Raw genomic sequence first — 24,407 nt, 5'->3', positions numbered from 1 at the left:
GCGGCAATGTGGCAGTTACTGTTTCTCTACTGACATTGACAACATTATCACGAAGGTATTCATTGCTGCAGGTTTATGTTATATTCAATAACAACTAAAACGATATGCTGGTTTCACAAAGTGTTCTGATATTGCAAGTAACTATTAAACACATTCAACACAATCGTTAATCCAAATATCCGTGGGTACAGCAGACCTGTATGCAGTGTATGCGTTACTACATGATTTAATTTTCAGTGCTTAAACGAAATAATTGTGTACATCATCTTAACCGGTTTCGTTCTGTGTTTATACTGCGTTATGTATTTTCTTTACTAAGTGAACATATAGGAATAATTTACAGTTATTCGTTTCCAGTCGCATACTTGTTACATGAGACATTATGTTTTCAGGAATAAACTCGTAGAGACTTCGTATACAGTGCATATGTTTCTCATTTTTCCATATACTTTTTTCCACATTTCTTTTAAATGCAAACTCACACCTTGGAAATTTACGTCGTTAGAAAGGCATACATTCCAAGTATTTCCTATCAGCGTATTAGCAACTGAAACATTTCGCAATGTATTACAGAAAAATGAGCTATTACGTACATTTATTATGTATATGTTTGACACAGAAGACATTGCATCCGGCTCATATGGTTTTGACATAAAGTAACACGCCTTGAAATACTGTAACGTTATCTTGTTTAAAGGCTTTGTCCTTTGCAACAGAGTCGTTTGTTGATACGTGCGATGTAAAATATGCATGGCGTTTCCGCAAGAGCGTGCAAAACTTTAACAGGACACAGAGGATGCTCCACTGAACAATTTGGGGTTTTGTAATCTGGGGTCGGGGAAACCAGCTGTTAGCAGAATCTACTTGGTACAGTTTCATATTATATACTTACATCACTTTAGCTCGATGTATCGGGGTTGTAGTGATGTCTCGTGTAACGAGGACATATGCGTACCATCACGTTTCCGACTTTGATAAAGGTCGGATTGTAGCCTATCCCGATGCCGGTTTATAGTATAGCGACATTGCTGCTTGCATTGGTCGAGATCCAAAGATTGTTAGCAGGATATCTAATCAGTGGGTTCAGGAGGGTAATACGGAACGCCGTGCTGGATCCCAACGGCCTCGTATCACTAGCAGTCGAGATGGCAGGCATCGTATCCGCATGGCCGTAACGGATCGTGCAGCCACGTCTCGATCCATGATTCAACAGATGGGGACGTTTGCAAGACGACAACAGTCTGCCCGAACAGTCCGACTACGTTCGCAGCAGCATGGACTATCAGCTCGGAGACCATGGCTGCGGTTACCCCTGACGCTGCATCACAGACAGGAGCCCCTGCGATGGTGTACTCAACGACGAACCTCTTGTTCGAACTGACTTTGAACAGTGGACGTTACATTTCAGATGTATTCCGACACGTGACTCTACCCTACATTTCAGCAGGATAATGCACGACTGCATGTTTCTGGTCCTGTATGGCTCTTTCTGGATATCGAAAATGTTCGACTGCTGCCCTGGCCAGCACATTCTGCAGATCTCTCACCAATTGAATACGTCTGGTCAATGGTGGCCGAGCAACTGGCTCGTCACAATATGCCAGTCACTACTCTTGATGAACTGTGGTATCGTGTTGAAGCTGCATGGGCAGCTGTGCCTGTACACGCCATCTAAGCTCTGTCTGACTCAATGCCCAGGCGTATCAAGGCCATTATTTCGGTCAGAGGTGGTAGTTCTGTGTACTGATTTCTCAGTATCTTTCCACCCAACTGCGTGAAAATGTTATCACATGTCAGGTCTATTATAATAAATTTGTCCAATTAATACCCGTTTATCACCTGCATTTTTTCCTGGTGTTGCAGTTTTAATACCACTAGTGTCATATGAGAAGTGGTGATAAATATAATTGCTTATTTGAAATATCATGTGTGCCCAAACTTGTATGCGAACAAGCGCATATTTTAACAGTAAAAATGTAAATGTGAAAACCTATTGGCAAAGGTAACGGTGCGAGGTTTGGTCATTCGCAGTCTTACGTGACATGGAGACAGAAGTTCGTATATGCTTTGTCTTAGTACTTATATTTCTCGTACACGGCGATTTTAATGCAAACGATCGTTCAGCTAGAGAAAACGATTGAAATAAAACATTACCACTAGTCTGTTTAGGAGTTTTCTCTGTTGATGAGGTCAGCTTTAACTACTTAATCATTGTTCTTCGGTTGTTCCTACACCAGAGCAGACGGAGAGATGTATGTCCACTGCAACATTTGTAATCGGAGAGTCTGCAGTGGAGTAAATGCCTTGTTCACCGTCAGTCTTAATTAGCCTTATATGCCTGCCATACATTCTCATTACTGGCGCCTCCACCTGTCGGCCCCTCTATTTGTCGTATGTGCTAACTGGGAGTCAGAGTTGCCATCACGCGAGCGGTGTGTGAAAAGACTCGACGGACCACACAGAGCAGGCCGTTGTTCGAAACCGGTTTTGCTGAGTGAGTGTGCCCATTGGAGGAAGACGAACTACGGCTTCATTTCCCAAAGGGAACGAGGTCTTTAATAATGGAAATACAGACTAAACAGAATAACCCTGTAATCAGACGGGCGTCTTTTCATAGTAGGGAAGCCTTGGAAAATCAATATCTTGGTGGCTATATTGAGATTTGAGGTCCATTTCTTCTGAACGCAAATCCAGTGTCATAGTGGATATAATTGAGTTTGCTTGATTTGCAGCTCATTATCAACGTTTCCGTTAATCGTGAAGTCCATACTTACTTTTCTTCTTAGTAGTATTTTATTCTTCGGTTAAGTAAACAACGCAGGTCAGCCGAGAAAAATAATAATGAAGAATGTATTATAGTAATAATAAGGAAGCACTTCCGGGGCGAAGACATAAACCTGAAATAGCCTTCCAAACGTTGGGAACGATCTATAGCAAAAACCGCTTTCAACAAAACACTAACTGGAAGATATACAACTATGAAAACGGTTTGCTGGCCGCTGTGGGAGGGGCTCTAGGCGCTTCAGTCGGGAACCTCGCTGCAGCTACGGTCGCAGGTTTGAATCCTGCCTCGGCCATGGCTGTGTGTGATGTCCTTAGGCTAATTAGGTTTACGTAGCTCTAAGTATAGGGGACTGATGACCACAGATGTTAAGTCCCATAGTGCTTAGATCCATTTGAGCCAATGCAGGGATAGTTATGCTGGAGCTGAATTGAGTGTTGCAATCAGAAACCAAAAGGTAAAAGAGATAAACGATTATGCCGGTGAGGCATGATCCCCTAACACTAGGGGTAGCGAGCCAGGAATATTCAGACTCCGCTGCAAGGCGGCTAGGTTAGGATAGTCCAGCGAAATGTGGAACTCCATCAAGCTGGAACCACAACGACAGTGGTGCAGGTCATCGAGACGACGGAGATGACAATGAGTCAGCCAGCTATGGCCGATGCAGAGCGGGCAAAGTACGGAAGATTCGTAGTCTTCTTTATCACCTGTAGTTCATCTGGTGAAAGAGCGATACATTCCACGTTCCTAAAACTCAACGGTGTAATACCAGTTGGATGTCTGTTCCCGGAATACCGATCTCAAGGTTGCTTTTACTAGTAGACAGGTTATCAGCGAGTCCATTCCTCAGGATCCCGACATGGCCTGCGTTCCAGAAGGAGGTCACTGAGCGTCCACATTGTTCGAGGGCTTACAGGGATTCCTGAATATCAATGACCAACGGATGGGGAGGATAAGACTGTTCTAGAGCAAATGAGAAAGGAACGCCCCCTACCACCCTAAAGCGCTGTAGGGACGGATATGCTCAAAAGCACGAGAGACGGCTACCAAAATCGCATTGAAAACACTACAGCCATCCGATAATGGACGCAGTTCCGTATATACTGTGTCAGTATAAGCAAAGTACACGTGGCCAGGAACGATCGAGCCATCAGTATAGACTACTACCGAACCCAGAGATACGCCAATGAAGGAGGAAAATTGGCGGCACAGGGCCTCAGGAGGGTTAGAGTCTTTCAGACTATGTGATATGTTAAGACGAAGCTGTGGTCGAGGAATGCACCAAGGAGGTGGGCCTGAGTGGGCCTGGAGGCGAGGTGAAAGAGAAGACAACTGGAGATCAGAGAGGATCAACAATCCTGTTTTCACAAATTCTTTTGCGTCACCCAAATTACAGATCTGTGTGTTACTATCCCCGCTTCCTTTGCAGTTCTAGAAGCAATGAATGGTCACAGTACTGCTTTTCAACCCTGCAGGTAGTATCGAATCAATGTCGTTGATCTAGATCATGCGTGTAGGTAATACTCTGATTATTCTTGCAGAGGAAATGTGATACGATTGCAGTCTGGCGATCGCCTGCCTCCATTTACGACAATGAGCCACACAGGTACAGCAAGTCGAAAAATTTAACGAACGATGGGCTATTAATTAATCGCAGGCAGACGCTGACTGGAGGATGCTACCACATAATCAATACAGCAGCTCTTATGAAGGCAAACTGGATATCGCCAAATTTCCTACATATACTACAGTTTCCCAGAAAATACTCTGGGGGCGAAAAATATGATTAATACTGCCGGAGAAGAAGCTTCTCTTATAGAATCAATGTTTTTATCAAAGTCCGCTAGTGTGAATCACAACGAGCTTTTTTCTCACACATTACCTTGCAATTGGTATCTGCAGTGAACAGATGCTGTGCTGCATCCTGCATCCCAAAAAGTCGTTCGACACAGTACCACAACATACACTAATAACCATCAAGCGATCAAACAGAGGGGCTTCACAAAAATGTAGTCAGCAAGAAGATTCACTGACGATCAGAATTCAGTACGCTGTATTGGGGGGCCAAAGTTCGACAGACGCTACAGTGACATCAGATGAACCTTATAGGTGTGTAAAGGGGACCTCTGAAGTTATCAATGTGCGTAAACGCTTTTCTGTAAGATCATCAACACTATCAGACTGTTTGCTGATCATACGAGTGTCTACAGGAAAGCATCGTTACTGTATTCTCACAAATAAATAAAGTCCGACTTGCATAGTAGTTCCACGTAGTAAGCTGAGCGGCTGCTACCTTTAAACAAAATGAATATAAAATGATAACGGCAGCCAAGAGAGAGAACCCGGTAGTATACTGATACAAGTTCAGTGGAAAGCTACGGAGCCTCTTACAAGTTGTAGATACCTTGAGGTGATTTTGTGAAGCGATAGGGAACCAGACGAACATGTGAAATAAGATGTGAAGGAGACGAAGGGAAGACTTGCACATATTGGGAGGATTTTGAGAATGTGCGTTGCCGCTGAAAATGAAACTACATATAAGTCGATAGTATAACGAATGCTAGAGTATTGTTCTAGAGTTTATAGTCTTTATCTTGGAGGCATGACAAAATGTGTCAATGAGATTCAGAGACGCGTTTCGCATATCGATGCTGCGATGTACCGGAGACATAAGGGAGACAGGCGTTGAGAAAGTGGAGTCGGATATGCGCCAAACTGTCTTAAAATTTGAGTAACGTACAAACTCCTACCATTAGTGCAAAGCTGAAAGTTCCTAATAAAATTTCTTATAAATCTCGGAATATTATAGCCAGATGCCAAGGCGACAGAGAGGACGTTCCATCCACGGTAGAGAACCAGGGATGTTGCACTACCAGACACTGATGAAATCAAGTCCTCAAAAGATGGATTTCCTATTTTATTGGTTTTTAAAATGTTCAGTTAAACGCATACTTATTTATTACTGATAATCAGTTGCTATGAAAAGTCTTAAAAATACAGAGAAACGTAGAGAAACTTTCAACTGCGTCTAAATGTTCACATGCATCACAGATTACGTGAGGTTAAAGAGCGATTGTGTGATACGAAAGACCAGTAGCTGGTAACTAGTCAGAAACGTCGTGATGGCTCATCTATCCACGCTCTACAAAAAGACAGTCACGACCACATCGATATGTGTAAGTCAGTTCTCACTCAACCTGTTTCGCTTCCAACAATCCATTCACAGAACTTGGTAGGTCAGCGCGTCCGACCTCACATACCACCTCGATTTTCGCCCGTTTTTAATTATATTACTACCTTCAAGACTTTCGGTACCGTAAACACCACATCTCATTCTACATGCTCTTAGCCTTAAAAACATGAGTAATCTGCTAAAGCATTATATTTCGCTGAAAACCCTTGTATGCTCTCCAACTTCTCATTCTGGACGCTGCTGAGGTGGTGGCTACGTCAATATGCCTCACTGTGGACCTGCACTTAAATCACAGACAGTCATACCAAGACTTGAATATACTGCGTTGTTCGTGGTGAGAGGTAATGACGGAAATATAATATTTCGGCACACTTTTGAAACTGTGCGTCTTGTAATATGAATTCCCTAACGATTTCCGAAATTAAATGTCCCATGCGTCCAGCTCCAACTACCATTCCGCGTTCAAAGTATGTTAATTCACGTCGTGCGGCCGTAATGATGTCGGAAATCTTTTCACGTGTATCATCTGAGTACAAATGACTGTTGCGTCAATTCACCGCCCTTTTATACCGTGTGTACGCGATACCACTGACATCTGCATACGTGCGTATCGCTGTTCCATGGATTGTGTAACATCACTGTAAAACACGTTTCCATCTGCCACGGCGTTTCATTCCCACACTGTAATGTGCGTGCGACTCGTATACCAGCAGACTCGTCTCTGCCGAAAACGCAGAAGGTACCGCAATCTTTTTGCGCAATCGTCAGAGTTGCTGAAGTCCCGACGTGTTATCAGGTCTCCTACCACTTCCATCCAGTTCTGCCGTCTCTCCCCTATCCCCACACAGCACTCTACGCCAACCGTTTCCTTTTCCATCCTCGTCTGTCTCTTTCACTCTCTTTTCCCCAAAATTTAACCTCTTCTCACCTCTCACAAAACCCTCTCGCACACTTCTTTGTTTTTCATGTGTCATGGCCTTACGTTTTATTCGTGGGCTTTTACCACTCTCTTTAAGGGAGGGCCACTTCACCTTACTAGCCCACTGAGGGGCTGGCAGAACGCTCTGTTGCCTCCTCTGCCCAGCCAGGCTGTGGCTGTCTGGGCTTGGTGGTCCACCCCACTCCCCACCCTACATGCTGTTACACTCTTCTTCCCCCCCCCCCCCCCCCCCCTCGTGTGGACTGTTGGACTTTTTCATCTTTTTTGTCTCTCTGTGCTTCTCTTGTCCTGTTCGTGTTGCTAGTTTTTTATAGGCAATTTCTGGGTAGAGTACCTCTGGTAAGTGGCGGGGACTGGGGATGTATGTCCCTTCATTTCACTCTGCTTTCGAAGCCATGTGGGTGCTCCCTAGAAGTGACACCTTGCCTACCTTTCTTCTGCTATCTCCCTTTCTTCTTTTGTCCCTTACCTCAGCTTCTTTGGCCTTTGGCAGATCTTGGCTATTCTTCCCCTTGGTTTATCGCGGTATGCTATATCTGATGTACAGTCATAGAGACCTGTCTGTCTAAGAAAAGACGGAATAATGACCTAAGGGTTGGGTCCCTTTAACCATCCAACCAATCAAGACGCGATGGTTGGAAAAACATTTCCCATATTCTTAATGAATTTCGTACCAGCAGGCTTCGATCAGAGAAACACGTAATAATTTCGTTGAGCGTGGAAAAAAGCAGTAGGACAAAGACGTAATGGTTGTGAAACGCACGAAGAGTTTAACTGCATTTTCCAAAGTGAACTGTGGCGGCAACAGTGGGTCTCAATGGTGCGTGACACCTGAAGCAGGTGCCTAACGAATGCTCCCGGATTGTGGAAAAATAAAACATTTTTGAAAACAGAGCTTCTCGTTTTCAGTGGGAGCCCGACAGTTTTTCAGACAACGCTCCAACATATTCTAAGTTCGAATATGTCCACAGATCGGCACCAATTTGGAAAACATCGCTTGTGTGAAACTAAGCTTCCCCTTTTTGTTTCACGGTATCGTATGAATCATGAATGAACAACAGCCGACTGATTCCGCATTCCTAGATTCTCGAAAAGTGTTTGAGACAGTGCCGTACAGCAGAGTATTAACGAAAGTCTGAGATCACGAACTATGTTCTCAGATTTGCGAGTGACTCGAAGACTTTCTAAGTAATAAAGCCGGTTGTTGTCCCGTTCTTTCGACTTACGGGTATCATCAGGAGCGCTGAAGCAAAACGCAATCGGACTGCTCTTGTTCACTTGTATACACAAAATATCTGAACGGTGGAGTGAATAGCAATCTGCGACGGTTATCTGATGATGCTGTAGTTGCACGGGACAGTGTCGTCATTGAATGACTAAACGAGGATACAAGAGGACTCAGACAGAATTTCCATTTAGTGTGATGAATGTCACCTTGCCCTACATACAGAAAAATGTGAGGTTATGCAGATGTGTAGGAGAAACAACCGTGTAAAGTGCAAATACTGTATCAGTAGTGTGCTGCTTCATACGGACACATCGATGAAATAGGACGAGCACGTATGTTTGGTAATAATAAAGGAAATGGTCGAGATAGATTTATTGCGACAATTTTAGAAAATTGTTGCTCATCTATAAAGAAGACGGTATATAGAGAAGTTATGCAACGTATTCTTGAATACTGCTGGAATGCGTGGTATCTCCACGAGGTCAGGTTGAAGAAGGTATCGAAGAAATCCAGAAGGGGCGCTGGTAGGTTTGATCAGTCCTCCGGAAATCCTCCGTGAACTGAAATCGAAATTCCTGGAGAGAACATGACGATCTTTTCGGGGAACGCGATTGAGAAAATTTAGAGCAGCGGGATTTTTGTCTGACAACACAACGATTCTGCTGCCGCCAACGTACATTCCACATTCCACGTAAGGACCGCGAAGGCAAGATTAGAGAAATCAGGGGTCGTACGGAGACCTGTAGGCGGTCGTTTTTCTCTCGTTCCATTTGCGAGAAGCACAGGTAAAGAAATGACTACACGAGGGTTGTGCCTGCCATGTCAGAGAGAAGGGTTCAGAGAAACATAATGAGATCAGCGGGAGCCTACAGAACATCTCTGGGGGGAGCCGTATTAGTCATAATGGGGCTCTGCGCCCCGGACACCAAAATTCGAGAACAGGCTGCGTGGTTCTGGACTAAAAAAGGGAATACCGCGAAGATAGAAGCAAATATTAGGCACTGGAATTGAGGATAAGGGTGAGATAAGGCCAAGAGGCGAATAGTTATGGCAGGAATTGTGGGAAGCAGAAGAAACAGGTCGCAGAACATGTGAAGTTCTTTCTAACGTCAGGGAACGACCGGGCATGAAATACTTCGAACCCACCAGAGGACTGATCCATTATCTCACTGGTCATGGGCCTCACCCGACATATTTATGTCGGTTTGGGAATAGGGGCACACCCGCGTGTGAATGTGGTGCATCAGAGGGTGCCCCCGATCATGTGGTCTACGAGTGCCCCCTTTTCAATGATGTAGCATCCACATTACGTGACCAGTTACCCGACCATGACAGATACCACTTACTCAGACGAGAAGACATTTTTCAGACTCTCAACAAATTGGCTGATTAGGTATCACGAAAAGTGTTAAACGAATACAAGAGGGGCTTACATTAACAACTTGAGACATACCAAACACTTGCTGAATCTATCGCCCTTTTCCCATACCGCCTGTGCATGGACAGGCCGACTTTCCTCACAGCCTGTAATCGGCCGAGTACAGGACTGGGGGGAGTGGGGTACGTCACCACCGATACACGACAAGCACCGGACTTCACTTAGATTGGAACTAGTTACTAGGACTTAGATTTAGGAAATTAGTTTCTTAGAAACCTGCAGCGAATAATATCTTTGGCCTGCCCAGTGTCGGGAGCACGCTCATAGGGGATTATCTCGATGAACAAGGCTCTAAAAGTAGGTTTCTAAACTACTGACGCACCTGTGACGCTGCAGGCAGTAGACATTAGTTAAGCGTAGGTCTTATAAAGTAAACATTAATAATAAACACAAATTAGTTGCCCATTGTTATCCAGTTACAGCTGTATCTCACACACTAAATTTCTGATTAGGTGCAATTAATGTTGGATAAAATTAAAACCCACTAATGATTTAAGGAAGTGGTTTAAGACTGTATAATTATTATAAAGTTGTAAATAACTTTTTTTAAAAAACGGAAATGACTAGTGATAGTACAAGGTACCTTGCCTCATGCACTGTGCGTTGGTTTGCGGAGTGAGTGCATAGGTACAAATGTACTGCCTCACTAGCACAGGTTAGGGTCTGTGATAACGAATCGCAATGTTCCTGTCACTACAGTTAAAGATTTGGATTGCTTACTTTGCCAGTGCTGTGTGCTGTTGGACACTTTCTCGAATCCGTATAGGTGACCGGGGAGAGTTGTCAGGCAGCAGAGCAGCGAGTGGGTGCTGAGCAGTGAGTTAGCGATTGCTGATAGCGCGTGCTCTGAACTTGTACCTCGAGTGTGCCTTGGCATTGCAGTGCCGCCGCTCCACCGCTGTTACAAGTTAATAGCCTGCGGCGGGCCACGCCGTGTTATCGGCGCCCTCTTCGTCTCAGCGATACGCATCTTGGCGAGGGGAGGCGAAGGCGCCTTCTCGAGCGGAGTTAAACGCGCCACTTGTACAAGTAAAGCTATGAGTTGGTCGAAAAGACAATGGTCTGTACACTGACCGCATAGTAGCATCAGGCGAAACTGTAATTAGTATACTGAAGTTGAGCACGAAGGGGCGATCTATAGCGAATTACTTAGGAGAACAACAACTTCTTTGCCGAGATAGCTACAAACACTTCATTGTAAAAAACTGGCTTTGGTCGAACTAAATTACCATCTTCACATCTTCATGAAGGTAATTAGAGGGTGACAACTATTGAACTGTATGAATTAAATCGTCTCGACTTCTGAACGGTTTTGCGTTTCGACGTTCGAGCTGCATGGTTGGCCGCGAGGCATGAAGGGTATTAGTATGCACTATATGGTTTGGTTTTACCGACGAATCCCACTTTCATTTCGATGGTTTTGTCAATAACCAAAACTAGCGCATTGAGGGGAATGAGAATCCGCATTTCATGATCGAGAAATCTCTTCGCCCGCAACGGGTGACTTTGTGGTGTCCAGTGTCCAGTGACGAAATAATATGTGCGATATTCCTCGATGGCATGATGACTACCGAACGGTACGTGATGGTTTTAAAATATTATTTTATCACCATTATCTAAAGTGACCGTGCTTTCGACAAGATGTGTTTCATGCAAGACGGAGCTCGACCCCATCGAAGCAGGAAAGTGAAGTCGTACTTGGGGGAGCGCAGTCTGGCTCTGGTGTTCGCAGAGGCCACTGGCATGGGCCTCGATTGGCAGCCATATTGCCGGCCGGGGTGGCCGAGCGGTTCTAGGCGCTACAGTCTGGAACCACGCTCCCGCTGCGCTCGCAAGTTCGAATCCTGCCTCGCGCATGGATGTATGTCTTGTCCTTAGGTTAGTTAGGTTTAAGTAGTTCTAAGTTCTAGGGGCCTAATGACCTCAGAAGTTAAGTCCCATAGTGCTCAGACCCATTTGAACCATTTTTGAGCAGCCATATTCTCCGAACCTGGACACATGCCACTCCTTTTTGTGGGACTATATTAAAGACAAATGGTGCAGTAATAACACCAAAACCATTTCTTAGCTGAAAACTGTCGTTCAGGTGGTCATCAATAGCATCGATATTCCAACACTTCAACCGGTCGTACAGAATTTCGTTATTCGTCTGCGTCACATCATCACCATGATGGCAGGCATGTCCAACATGTCATAAACTTTATCCGCATACCTGTAGTGAAGCTTACATGTTGAATAAAGTGCGCGCACGCCGTAGTTTCTATTTAATTTACGCTTTTTTCATATAGTCAAATAATTGTCACCCTGTACAAACCTCTTGTGTCAGTTACACACAGAATTTTTCCATTCAGTTTTTAGGTACATAAATCATGAAATGAGCGATGTGTTAGTACGCCAAAGTTAAAATTTCTACCTTCATTACAATTCGCCAAAACATCGCTTCTGTAACATAACACGTGATGGCTAGAATTGTGGCGTCCTGGTGTGTGCTTGCACAAGATGTTCGTTAAACCTTTATGAAGATCTGAAGATGTAACTTAGAAATACCGACACCGCTTTTACTTTTATAGTTTCTTATAGCGATCTCGGCTATGTAGTTCTTCATCTCCTACGTAAAACTTTAATTACTACAGCGACGTGTGGCTACTCATATCGTATCTGAGCTCCGATGTACAACTTTAACAGGTGTATTTGAGTTATAACATAATCTGGTTGTGTGTTAAAGTAAATATATTAGTGAATTCTGTCGAGATTGTCCTAGGGGTTGGCTGTTGATGCCTACTATTACGGGAGGTCGATGGCATTAGTTTGGCACCATAATCATACGACGCGATAAATCTGGTCGGCGTGTAGTTGTTTAATTATCCAAGTTCTCAGTGTACGCGACATGATCGCAAGAGAGATGAATTCTATCCAGAAGAACGACACAGTACAGATTATACCGGAGTATAAAAGATTTAGCTAGTACACTTCAGTTAAAATCTTCGGGGTGAAATTTAAAAAACAGCGACATGATTGTGTTTGTCAGATGAACGATGTAACAACGTTCAGAGTTCATTCGTTAGTATATTCAGTCCTACTGTAGACTAGAGCGTCCAGGAATTGGCATGGCACCGGGACTTTCTCGTTCGTCGTGTGTAACATAAGGTGCAATCACTGTGTGATTGTTTTCATCCTACTGAAGGTCTGACTGATTTTGCACAATAACGCTACGTATTTTCCTACTGTTTGGGTGTTCTATTTATTTAGTCCTTAAATACTTGATTTCATTTCAATAGTTTCCACTTCCAGATCCCGAACGCTAATATTTCGTACTCCATCTCTTCTGCTAAGATAGCTCCGCTGAACCGTCCATAACAGTGGTCTAACGTACGAGATCGGGCTGAAAAGTACGGCCTCCGAAGAGTATCTCAGAATTCTTAAGGCTCTTTAAATGAAACAAACGTTATAAACATTCTATATCTTCATTCTTTGTGCCTAAGTACTTATAGTCCTCTTCCGCTAGAGGGCTCCGAATTGTAGTGACTGTGTGTAACTTAACTATGTTGGTGCGTGAGAAACAGCGTGGTATAATTGAGTTTCAAATTCTAAGAGTTCATCCACACATGTAGCACCCTCTCCCTCACCATGACAATGCCAGACCACACACAAGCGCTGCGACGTCTGCTGCAGTCCGACGCCTTCGGTTCTCTGTCGTAGATTTTTCCTCCATACGGTACCGACGTGGCCCCATCCGGTTTTCGTCTGTTTCCAAAACATAAACACCTTCGAAGATTTCGCTTCCATACTGACGAAGTGGTGCAAGGAGAGGTGCGGTTGTGGCTCCGTCAACAAATTCAGACATTCTACAACGACTGTATCAACAAACTGGTCTCTGGTCGGGAGGGTGACTATATTGAGAAATAAATATGTAGACATGAAGAATAAACATGTATAATGTTAACAACATTTGTTTTACTTAAAAGGATTTAAGAGTTAACATATAAAAAAACAGAGGCATTACTTTTCAGCACACCCTCGTAAGAATCCCCGATTACTGCAGCTGATCCAGTCCTGAAACTTCTACTACGACCCTAAATTTTATATTTGACTCCGTATTCTAACCACAGCCTACGATAACAATATCCCTCCGTATGAGCCATAATTTCTCGTATCTCATCTTCGTGGTCTCTTCGCGAAATGTATGCTGGTGGCAGTAGGATCGTTCTGCAGTCAGGTTCAAATTCATATTCTGTACTCTTTCTCAGCAGTGTGCTTCGAAGAGAATGTCTTGTTTCCTCCAAAAATTCCTACTTGAGTTTCAAAATCATTTCCTAACACCTGCATGCTGATCTAATCTATCGGTAAGAAATGTAGTAGCTCGCTTCTGTATTGCTTCGATGTCTACTTTCAATTCGACCTGGTGAGGATCCCAAACAATCGAGCAGTACTCAATAACACAGATCTGGAAAAAAAAAAATAATTGGAAGTTGTTTGAAATTTGATAACTGACGTTTATGTATTCTTCAGCGCTGATTTCAAAAATGCAATCCATTTTTTTCTATCACGTCAAGTTTTCCACACAAAAAGGTAGTATTTCGGGTGTATTAACAAAATTTAAACAATTTATCACATATTTTCAAACTTTATATTATTTTATTTTATTTATAAATCATGTTCTAAACTACATTTACAGTACACTTCCATTTTCTTTGAGCTCATAAGTCCTTATAATAACGCTTTCGCTTTCTGTCGAAGATTATTTTATTGCGCTTCCGGCTGTGGACTCGTTGAGGATCATCTCTTTTTATCATCCAGCAGTAGTTCGCTATCATGTTGACGTTCCATCTTCTTGATATCTTCTTTCTATTCCTTTGATGTCTTCCTGCAATCTTCCGCCTTACTCTTCACTTACATCACCAAGAGTTGCAGGGAAGTAGTGAAGGTGCGACTGGAGAAAAAGGACTGTAATGCTCATTTTACAGCCCAGCTTCTTAAATTTGTGGAGAATGTCAGCGACGATTGTCTTGTAGTTTGGATCTCTTTGTTTCCTAGGAAACCGGTAACAACTAATTTAAAAGATGTCGGTGCTGCCTTTTCTTTTGTTTCCATTTTGTCCACAAAGTTGGGATTTGTCATTACTTTTCTAATGTCTGTCTGCTCCGACAAAGGTTCCTTCCTTTAGCTTCGCCTCGGATAGACGAGGAAACTGTCCACAAAGATATCTGTAACACTCCCGTTCTTGTGGAAATGCCTTAAAAAATTGTTTCACCAGCCCCAGATTATTGTGAAGTGATGGAAATAACACCTTTTTGGGGTCCAGAAGGCTTTTCCTCTCAACATTTTTAATCCCTACCTGTAAGTTTCTCTCAAGGGCCAAGCTTTCGGTCTCTGCTTTGTATAGCCACTTTGTTGACCAAGCAGCGTTGAAACCACTTTTAAATCTCCACATAGTCCATTTGTGGTCTGAATAGCAGAGTTTGCTTAATACCAGTCCAAGGTTTTCGTAACATTCTTTTAAGTGAACCAAGTATCCAACTGGTATAGAAGCATACTTATTGCCATTGTGTAGAAGTACTGCTTTAAGGCTTCTTTTTGAAGAAACATCAGGAGCATATTCTATTTTGAAACGTACCATAAGTCTGGGAACATCACTGTAAAACACCAGGTCACCTACTTGAGAGAAGAAAGATACAAACTCTTTTCCTCTCGATCGATACCAAGAAAAGTATGTACCCGGAACCAATATATGTTTATCTTACAATCTAGATCCTAAAACCTCTGCCAATTCTTTAGAATGGCTTAGGTCTCTATCCAAATCGTTCAGTTCAGATTGTGAGAATGGAATGGGATCGGATGTGACAGGATGATACCAATCTCTGTCTTCTTCACTATCACCTTACTGTACCAATGGCTCGTGATCATCTACATCATTCAAAGAATCTAGAGGAGAGATTGATACTTCAGGTCCATGAGGAACAGAGCGAGAGGCTGATTGAATGTTAGGGTAAGAAATATGGTCTTTGTTTCTCAAATTGAAACCTCGTACGTTGCAAGAACAAAAATAGCAGTCATCACTATGATTTTTGGGCTCCCTCCAAACTATTGACATTCAAAAACGTAAGGACTGCTTTTTACGTTGAAACCATTGCCTTAGTTCTTCAACACACACTCAAAAACTTTGTGTAGGGCCCAAGGCTTATCTTGATCGCCTAACTTCACACCAAAAGATGCGAAATACACTTCTTCAACAAAACCGAAATGTTCCCTTGTTGCTTTTTAACAGTATAGTAACCACAAATGTAGCAGAGGCAATCTGGCGAGTTTATACATCCTCTGGTAGCCATTGTCAACTGCGCATAAAACAACTTCACAACACAAGAAAACAGTCACTACTTTAAAGCGCTAGCAACAACAACACGTAACAGCACAGAGTGCAAAGGATCGTGAACTGAAGGGCAATAGCAGAAGCTCATTTCTTGATGATAGAGGGGGTAGGGGCAGAGCCGCAATCAGGCACTGACATGAAAATACTGCAGGTATCTCCTAATTGCTCTTTATTTTACGTATATCTAGTATAAAAGTGGATAAATAACAGTTTATGGAGATGCTAAAAATGAAAATTCAAACCCAATAAAGTGCTCAATTACGAAAAAAGCTAGAACTAGACAAGCAGTTTGTGAAATAACTGTACGCGATGGAATTTTTTCACTTTTTTTCCTGAAATCAGCGTTGAAATCACTATAAAAATCACTTAAGAAATTTGAAACAATTTTTATGTCGCAGACCTGTGTATTAGGTCGCACCAGCGTCCTATATGCGGTCTCCTTTACAGATAAATTACACTTTCCTAAAATTCTCCCAAGAAACCGAAGCTGACCATTCGCCTTCCCCATTACATTCTCGTTCCATTTCATATCGCTTCGCAATGTTACGCCCAGATATTTAAACGAAGTGGTCGTGTCAAGCAGGACACTACAACTGCTGTATCTCATGCTCATTAACTTAAATTTTTCTACATCAAGAGCCAGCTGCCATTGATTACACCAATTATAAATTTTATCTACGTCGTCTTGTGTCAACCTACAGTCACTTATCTTCGATATCTTCCTCTACACCACCGCATCATCAGCGAGCAACCGCAGATTGCTGCCACTCTGTCTGCCAGATCACTTATGTATGCAGAAAATAGCAGCGGTCCTTCTTACCCCTATCCCCGATGAAAACTCGCCGTCTTCCCTGTCTTTGTCGAAGGACCACAAAAAAGTTCGGACTGTCAAATTGTGTCCAGACTGTGGCACATAGCATCATCGACGCCACTGTCCTTCTCGTGACGTCATCTGTTTTGCATGCCGCAAACCGGGACACCTAGCGAACGTTTGCACCGGCCGGCGTGTGTCAACATCATCCGTCAGCACCCTACACGCTGTACTGCCGGTGTCCATGGCAGCAGCAGGGGGGGGTGCACCATCCCATGTTGCAAGAGGACATTAGTGGGGTGACAGCGCATTTCTAGTTTGACACCGGCGCGGCCTTGTCTGTGATTAATGAGGAAACATACCAGTGCATTTGCTCCCAACAGCTGTGTTATCTTCAGCTCAAAATGGTGATGTACAATAGCTAGTCGACTTCATCGGGTGGGAGTTCAGATCGTCGTCCGCGCTAAGTATATAAATGCAGATGGTCAACTAACCATCTTAGCAGCCAACTCTTGGACTACAACAAACATTACTGGTTAGGAGAATTTCGCCATTTTTGGATTTCAAAGTCAGAATCAAGTAAATCTAGTTTGATCTGCAATCCCATTCATAGAACTTGGTAAGTTTTGTGCACAATTCAAAATAGTGTAGGTTGAGTAACAAGGTTCCATACCAAAGTATTCTTAAAGCAACTGGCGGTGTCTAAGTTTTCTACAGCTCGTCCAGTGCCTTTTCCCATGTGCGAGGAAGGTAAAGCAGAAATAGATAGATAGCAAAGTGTTGATGTTACACCCCCAACCAATGGTCTCCACCCATGTTCGTCGTTAAGAAACCTAATTGTTCAATTAGAATTTCAAAGACAGATCTCGCTGACTCCTAGTTTCAAAAATGATTCAAATGGCTCTGAATACTATGGGACTTAACTTATGAGGTCATCAAACCCCTAGAACTTAGAACTACTTAAACCTGACTAACCTAAGGACATGACACACATCCATGCCCGAGGCAGGATTCGAACCTACGACGTAGCGGTCACGCGGTTACAGACTGCAGCGCCTAGAACCGCTCGGTCACAAAAGCCCACGATGCCTAGTTTCAGTTGCCGGTAAACCATCAGCATAAACAGTTCTTGGTAGTTAATAGACCATTAGGGCCATGTTATTTCAGAGACAGATTGAGCAACCACGAAGGATCAGCACACACAGAAGTACCCTTGTGTCCAAAATTAAAGCAACAAACCGCTATTTTCCCGTCCTGTGTCTAATTCACGATATAATCCTACAAAATATCAACCAGATGTCCGCACGACCGTGTTCTGCTCGTAAGTTGGCATGCCGGTTAACGGACAACCATGCCAACGATGACGTCAGGGCACCTGTGAAACGAGGCATGTCGGCACCAACACAATCGCTGTGTACATTCGAAGACGGTGCAGTATGGCTCAGAGAACATGCATACCAGACTCCCTGTGTTGAGGGCCATAGAAAGGAAGGAAACAGGACAGTAGCAAACTGATTTGGTCCGATGGTTGAATGTGAACCTTTCTGTTGTTTCTAGGATACGGTGGCAGTTTATGGAGACCGAAACTCTACCCCGAGGACCAGGTCAGGGCCGACGACGTGTGATTTCAGAAGAGAAGACCGTTATTGGACGTGTGGGCACGCCATTACCGCCTAAGTACTGCGCAGCAACAAGCACGTGAACTCGCAGCATCCACTGCAAGTGTTGTACCGAGGCAAACGGTGTGCAAAAGGCTTCGGCAGAGTGCCATTATTGTCGGAGACAAGCAGCATGTCTGCCTTTGGCACATTTTCACAGAAGGGAACGTCTAGAGTGGATTCATCAACATGCCACCTCGACCGTCGAACAGTGGGCCGAAGTTGTTTTCACAGATGAGTCCCGATTTAATCTGGAGAATGGTTCTCGATGGATTCGCATATGGAACACGATTTAGAGACCCAAACACTGTGGAAAGAGACCGATAGAGAGGAGAACCCCTAATGGTGTGGGCAGGGATTATGTTGACCACTCGAACAGCTCTTCACGAAATTCTACGGATGTACCAGGAAGGTTTAACTGCCGTGAGGTATCGTGACGATATCTTGGGACCTGATGTGCGGTTGTTGGGTGGTGCGATGGATCCAGACTTCGTACTGATGAACTATAATGCTCGACCTCATGGATCATGAGAAGCCGATGTTTTGGCGGAAACGGAAGATATTGCACACTTCGTAGCCTGCACGCTCTCCCGATTTGAATCCCACAGAGCATGTCTGGGATGCATTAAGGAGATGGGTCGCATCACGTCAGCATCCACCAACTACTCTCAAAGACTTGCGAGCAGTTCTGCAAGAAGAATGGGTGTTATTGACTCAAAAAGAGATTGGTATCAGTCCAGCATGCCCCGGCGTTGTCAGGCTCATATTGCTGCCAGAGGTGTTCACACCCCATACCGATCACATTAACCAGTTGTTGGAATGTGTGTGCAAATCCGTTAAGTTGGAAAAAACAGAGAGTATTTTTGTCTACTGTTACACATGTTGCAGTTGTTTGTTTTCTGTATTTTTTACTTATTTCTACTTTACTATCACCCAAATGAGGAGATATTGAATATAATTGGGAAGAAAAGGAGTTCGTGGCACAACTTGACTAGAAGAAGAGATCGGTTGGTAGGACATGTTCTGAGGCATCAAGGGATCACCAATTTAGTATTGGAGGGCAGCGTGGAGGGTAAAAATCGTAGAGGGAGACCAAGAGATGAATACAATAAGTAGATTCTGAAGGATGTAGGTTGCAGTAGGTACCAAGAGATTGCACAGGATAGAGTAGCATGGAGAGTTGCATCAAACCAGTCCTCGCAAATTTTCTTTCTGCTCTAATTTTGGACACCAGTCTAGTGTGTTTGAGTCGACTGTCGAGAACTGTGGACATACATTAAGTAAAGATGCGTTCACAGCCACACAAAATCATGTGTACCCAACAATGAGTTAACGGCCCCTGAGAACCTCAATGAAGCACAGACGTTTCTTGGCAGAGTAAGTTGTAATGTCAAGTTTATTCCGATTGTGTCCCACATTTCCTACCCGCTTAATCAATTAAGAAAAAAATGTGGTAAGTTTATGTCGTCAGAGGGTTTCACCGAAACTTAAAAAGTGTGTCAGATCGGCCCCGTTGTTTAGCAAAAAAATGGTTCAAATGGCTCTGAGCACTATGGGACTCAACTGCTGTGGTCATCATCCCCTAGAACTTAGAACTACTTAAACCTAACTAACCTAAGGACATCACACACATCCATGCCCGAGGCAGGATTCGAACCTGCGACCGTAGCAGTCGCACGGTTTCGAACTGCGCGCCTAGAACCGCGAGACCACCGCGGCCGGCGTTGTTTAGCAGAAGTCCATCGCAGTAGGAGTTTAACACTTGCCACTAGTGCATCGGCTCGTGGCGTTGTTGTCCTGCCAACCCGCCAATACGCTGACGGAACGGAACAACATATTGCATTTGCATCTAAAATATTAAAAGACGCGCAGAAAAATTATCCGAGTATTGAGAAAGAAGCGTTGGCTATCATATACGGCATTTTGCAGTTTCACATACGCCTGTGAGGTACGAAGTTTTTCCGATAACTGACCACAAGCCCTTTACTTGGCTGTTCAGTTCACATTTTAAACGTCCCGATAAAACGGCGCAGTGGCTACCGTGGGCAGCATTGTTTCTACGTAACTGTACCTGTGAGATACATTATCGGCCCACTGCTCAGCACTCCAAAGCTGAGCCATTCCGTGAGGCATAGAATGACCTGACAGACATGAGGCTCTGTTTTTTTTTTTTTTCGTTAGACGAAAATGACGACATATCCTTTACGAATTTCTGATTATGATGCACGAAATATTACCAGAAACGGACCATGATCCACTCCTCGACAAGATGATGTTTGCTGTACGGTGTAGGGGCCAGACCATTTTCCCGAGGACACTTCTAATGACATTTAAATATGTTTTTACTGAATTGTGCGGTAGTGGAAACGTTAGAGAAGAAGTTACAGAACAAGTAGCGAAAGCAAGCAAAGTGGCAGGGTGTTTAAATGATACTGTACTGCCGGAAATTAATTGTATATCCTTTTAGAGGTTTGCGGTTAACTCAAGATTTATACTTACAACATTACATGTGGAGAACAAGGCACGTTTCATTTACAGATCAGTACTACAAGCGGTTCGGAGGTACCAGGCATCGACCCATGCAGCAACACCCATACTTACATGTGGTGCAGCCTGACTCTGCCATCCAGTCAGTCGTCCAGACGGTGGATGTAGCCCTGAGATAAGTTATTCCACGCCTGCTCCACCTGCACACGTAGACCTGTAAATGTTGTTGGTTGATGACCCGCACGAGTTACTACTCGACCCATCATATCCCAATCCTGCTCGATTGGAGACAAGTCCAGAGATCGTGTGTGAATTCCTGAGGGACGAAACTGCTGACGTCATCGGCCCCTAGACTCACACTCTGCTTAAACTAACTTAATCTGACTTAGGCTAAGAACAACACACACACACACACCTATACCCGAGGGGGGACTCGAACTCCTGTGGGAGTGGCTGTGTAATCTGTGACACGGCGCCTCAAATTGCACGGCCACTCCCCGCGGCCCCGATACCATGCTGACCAGTGAAGTTGCTGTACGTCTTGCAGAGCACGTTGAGTTTCACGGGCGGTGTGTGGTCAAGCATTCTCCTTTTGGAACAACTCATTAAATCCTTGTTGCAACAACGGCAAAACAACGGGTCTGAGGACATTTTGCACATACACCACTGGTTAGCGCCCCCCTCCAAGAACACCAAAGTTGAACGAGAGTTGTAATTTATCTCACCTCAGACGATAAGGCTTGGAGTGAGGCCAGACCGTCTCGAACGATTGCACTCCACGAGACTGCGCTCTCCAGGAACAGAGGAAAGTCCACTGGACCTGACGGGATACCATTTCGATTCTACACAGAGTACGCGAAAGAACTTGCCCCCTTCTAACAGCCGTGTACCGCAAGTCTCTAGAGGAACGGAAGGTTCCAAATGATTGGAAAAGACCACAGGTAGTCCCAGTTCTCAAGAAGGGTCGTCGAACAGATGCGCAAAACTATAGACCCACAACTCTGACGTCTATCTGTTGTAGAATTTTAGAACATGTATTTTGCTCTCGTATCATGTCATTTCTGGAAACCCAGAATCTACGCTGTAGAAATCAACATGGATTCCAGAAACAAAGATCGCGTGAGACCCAACACGGTTTATTTGTTCATGAGACCCAGAAAATATTAGAGACAGGCTCCCAGGTAGATGCCATTTTCCTTGACTTCCGGAATGCGTTTGATACAGTGCCGCACTGTCGCTTGATAAACAAAGTAAGGGCCTACGGAATATCAGACCAGCTGTGCGGGTGGACTGAAGAGTTGTTAGCAAACAGAACACAGTATGTTTTTCTCAATGGAGAGACGTCTACAGACGTTATAGTAACCTCTGGCGTGCCACAGGGGAGTGTTATAGGACCATTGATTTTTACAATATATATAAATGACCTAGTAGATAGTGTCGGAAGTTCCACGCGGCTTTTCGCGGATGCTGCTGTAGTACACAGAGAAGTTTCAGCACTAGAAAATTGCAGCGAAATGCAGGAAGATCTGCAGCGCACAGGTAATTGGTGCAGGGAGTGGCAACTGACCCTTAAAGACAAATATAATGTATTGAGAACACATAGAAAGAAGTATCCTTTATTGTATGATTATATGAAAGCGGAACAAACACTGGTAGCAGTTACTCCTGTAAAATATATGGGAGTATGCGTGCGGAACGATTTGAAGTGGAATGATCATATAAAATTAATTGTTGGTAAGACGGGTGCCAGGTTGAGATTCATTTGGAGAGTCCTTAGAAAATGTAGTCCATCAACAAAGGAGGTGGCTTACAAAACACTCGTTCGACCTATACTTGAGTATTGCTCATCAGTGTGGGACCCATACCAGGTCGGGTTGACAGAGCATATAGAGAAGATCCAAAGAAGAGTGGCGCGTTTCGTTACAGGGTTATTTGGTAAGCATGATAGCGTCACGGAAATGTTTAGCAAACTCAAGTGGCAAACTCTGCAAGAGAGATCCAGAATGAGATTTTCACTCTGTAGCGGAGTGTGCGCTCATATGAAACTTCCTGGTAGATTGAAACTCTGTGCCGGACGAGACTCGAACTCGGGACCTTTGCCTTTCGAGGGCAAGTGCTCTACCAACTGAGCTACCCAAGCACTTGCCCGCGATAGGCAAAGGTCCCGAGTACGAGTCTCGTCCGGCACACAGTTTTAATCTGCCAGGAAGTTTCTGCAAGAGAGATGTTTAGCAAACTCAAGTGGCAGACTGTGCAAGAGAGGCGCTCTGCATCGCGGTGTAGCTTGCTGTCCAGGTTTCGAGAGAGTGCGTTTCTGGATGTGTTATCGAATATATTGCTTCCCCCTGCTCATACCTCCTGAGGAGATCGCGAATGTAAAATTAGAGAGATTCGAGCGCGCATGGAGGATTTCCGGCAGTCGTTCTTCCCGCGAACCATACGTGACTGGAACAGGAAAGGGAGGCAATGACAGTGGCACATAAAGTGCCCTCCGCCACACACCGTTGGGTGGCTTGCGGAGTATAAATGTAGATGTAGAAGCGGCAGTGGCCCTCACCTGCGTGCAGGCAGCATCAGCTTTCATCGCTGAAGATCAAGGCGATCATCTGATGGCTCCGGTCGAGCCACGCACGTCGATGTTGTGGCCTGAGCAGAAGGCGGGCTACGGGTGTGCGTGCCCGTAGTCCCACAGCTAATAACCGGTTTGCAGCAGTTCGTATTGACACGTCTGGGCCCAAATGCCCTGTTGTGTGTATTCTGCTAGCTGTACAACCTGTCGCTGCTGCCCTTACAATACGACGATCCTGGGGGTTCCTGTTTAGCGTAGACGGACAGAACCTCGTCTCGGTGTGTGTGAATGTTCACGTGACCACTGATACCAGCGACGTTGCACACCTGACTCAGCACGTCCAACTTGGGGAGCAATTCTTTCCATCACTCGGAAATCCACAATCGGAACCCTTTCGGACTCGCTTAGTTGCCTGTAGGAAGCACGAGTGCATCTCCGTGACTTGGTTGCCTTGCTGATTCACCTGTCTGCACCACAATAATCCCTCTCTCTGTTAGCATTCCTTATTAAAGAGTAGCTATGTCGTCATCGGATCAAAATTGATGTGGTCTTTCCTGGAGTACAAATTTTTTCCAGGCTGTGTATCTGGAAAACAAAAAAAAAAAAACAGGAAAAGAGGTAAAGGCAAGAAAATACAAAACAAAAGGGAGACCAATTAATAACTGTTGAGACAAGACCTGAAAGTTAAAAACTAGAAGACTTTCGATAACCAAGGAAATAAAAATTTTACGAAGGACTACAAGGATAACACTGAGAGACAGAGAAGTGAAAACGTTAGAAAAGGATGGAAAGTGGACTTCGTTAAAGAGTGGCTACATACGAGAGAGCATGAATGGAACGAATGCATGGACAAGACGGATGAAAGGAAGATTGTAGAAATCATAAGAAATAAATTACCAGCTGGTACAAAAAATATAGGCCGTACAAGGAAAAG

At 44.2% G+C, this 24,407-nt stretch overlaps 1 non-coding gene across 1 annotated transcript; it reads right to left on the bottom strand.

Moving 5' to 3' along the window:
• Nucleotides 1-22,970: 22,970 nt before the first annotated feature.
• On the bottom strand, nucleotides 22,971-23,046 carry Trnas-cga (transfer RNA serine (anticodon CGA)). The gene has a single exon. It is a non-coding gene; the product is annotated as a tRNA-Ser (tRNA).
• Between the last annotated feature and the right edge of the window lie 1,361 nt (nucleotides 23,047-24,407).

The sequence above is a fragment of the Schistocerca gregaria genome, chromosome 5, assembly GCF_023897955.1.
Source record: "Schistocerca gregaria isolate iqSchGreg1 chromosome 5, iqSchGreg1.2, whole genome shotgun sequence".
NCBI classification, from domain to species: Eukaryota; Metazoa; Arthropoda; class Insecta; order Orthoptera; family Acrididae; genus Schistocerca; species Schistocerca gregaria.
This window is presented reverse-complemented; position numbering and strand designations above follow the sequence as displayed.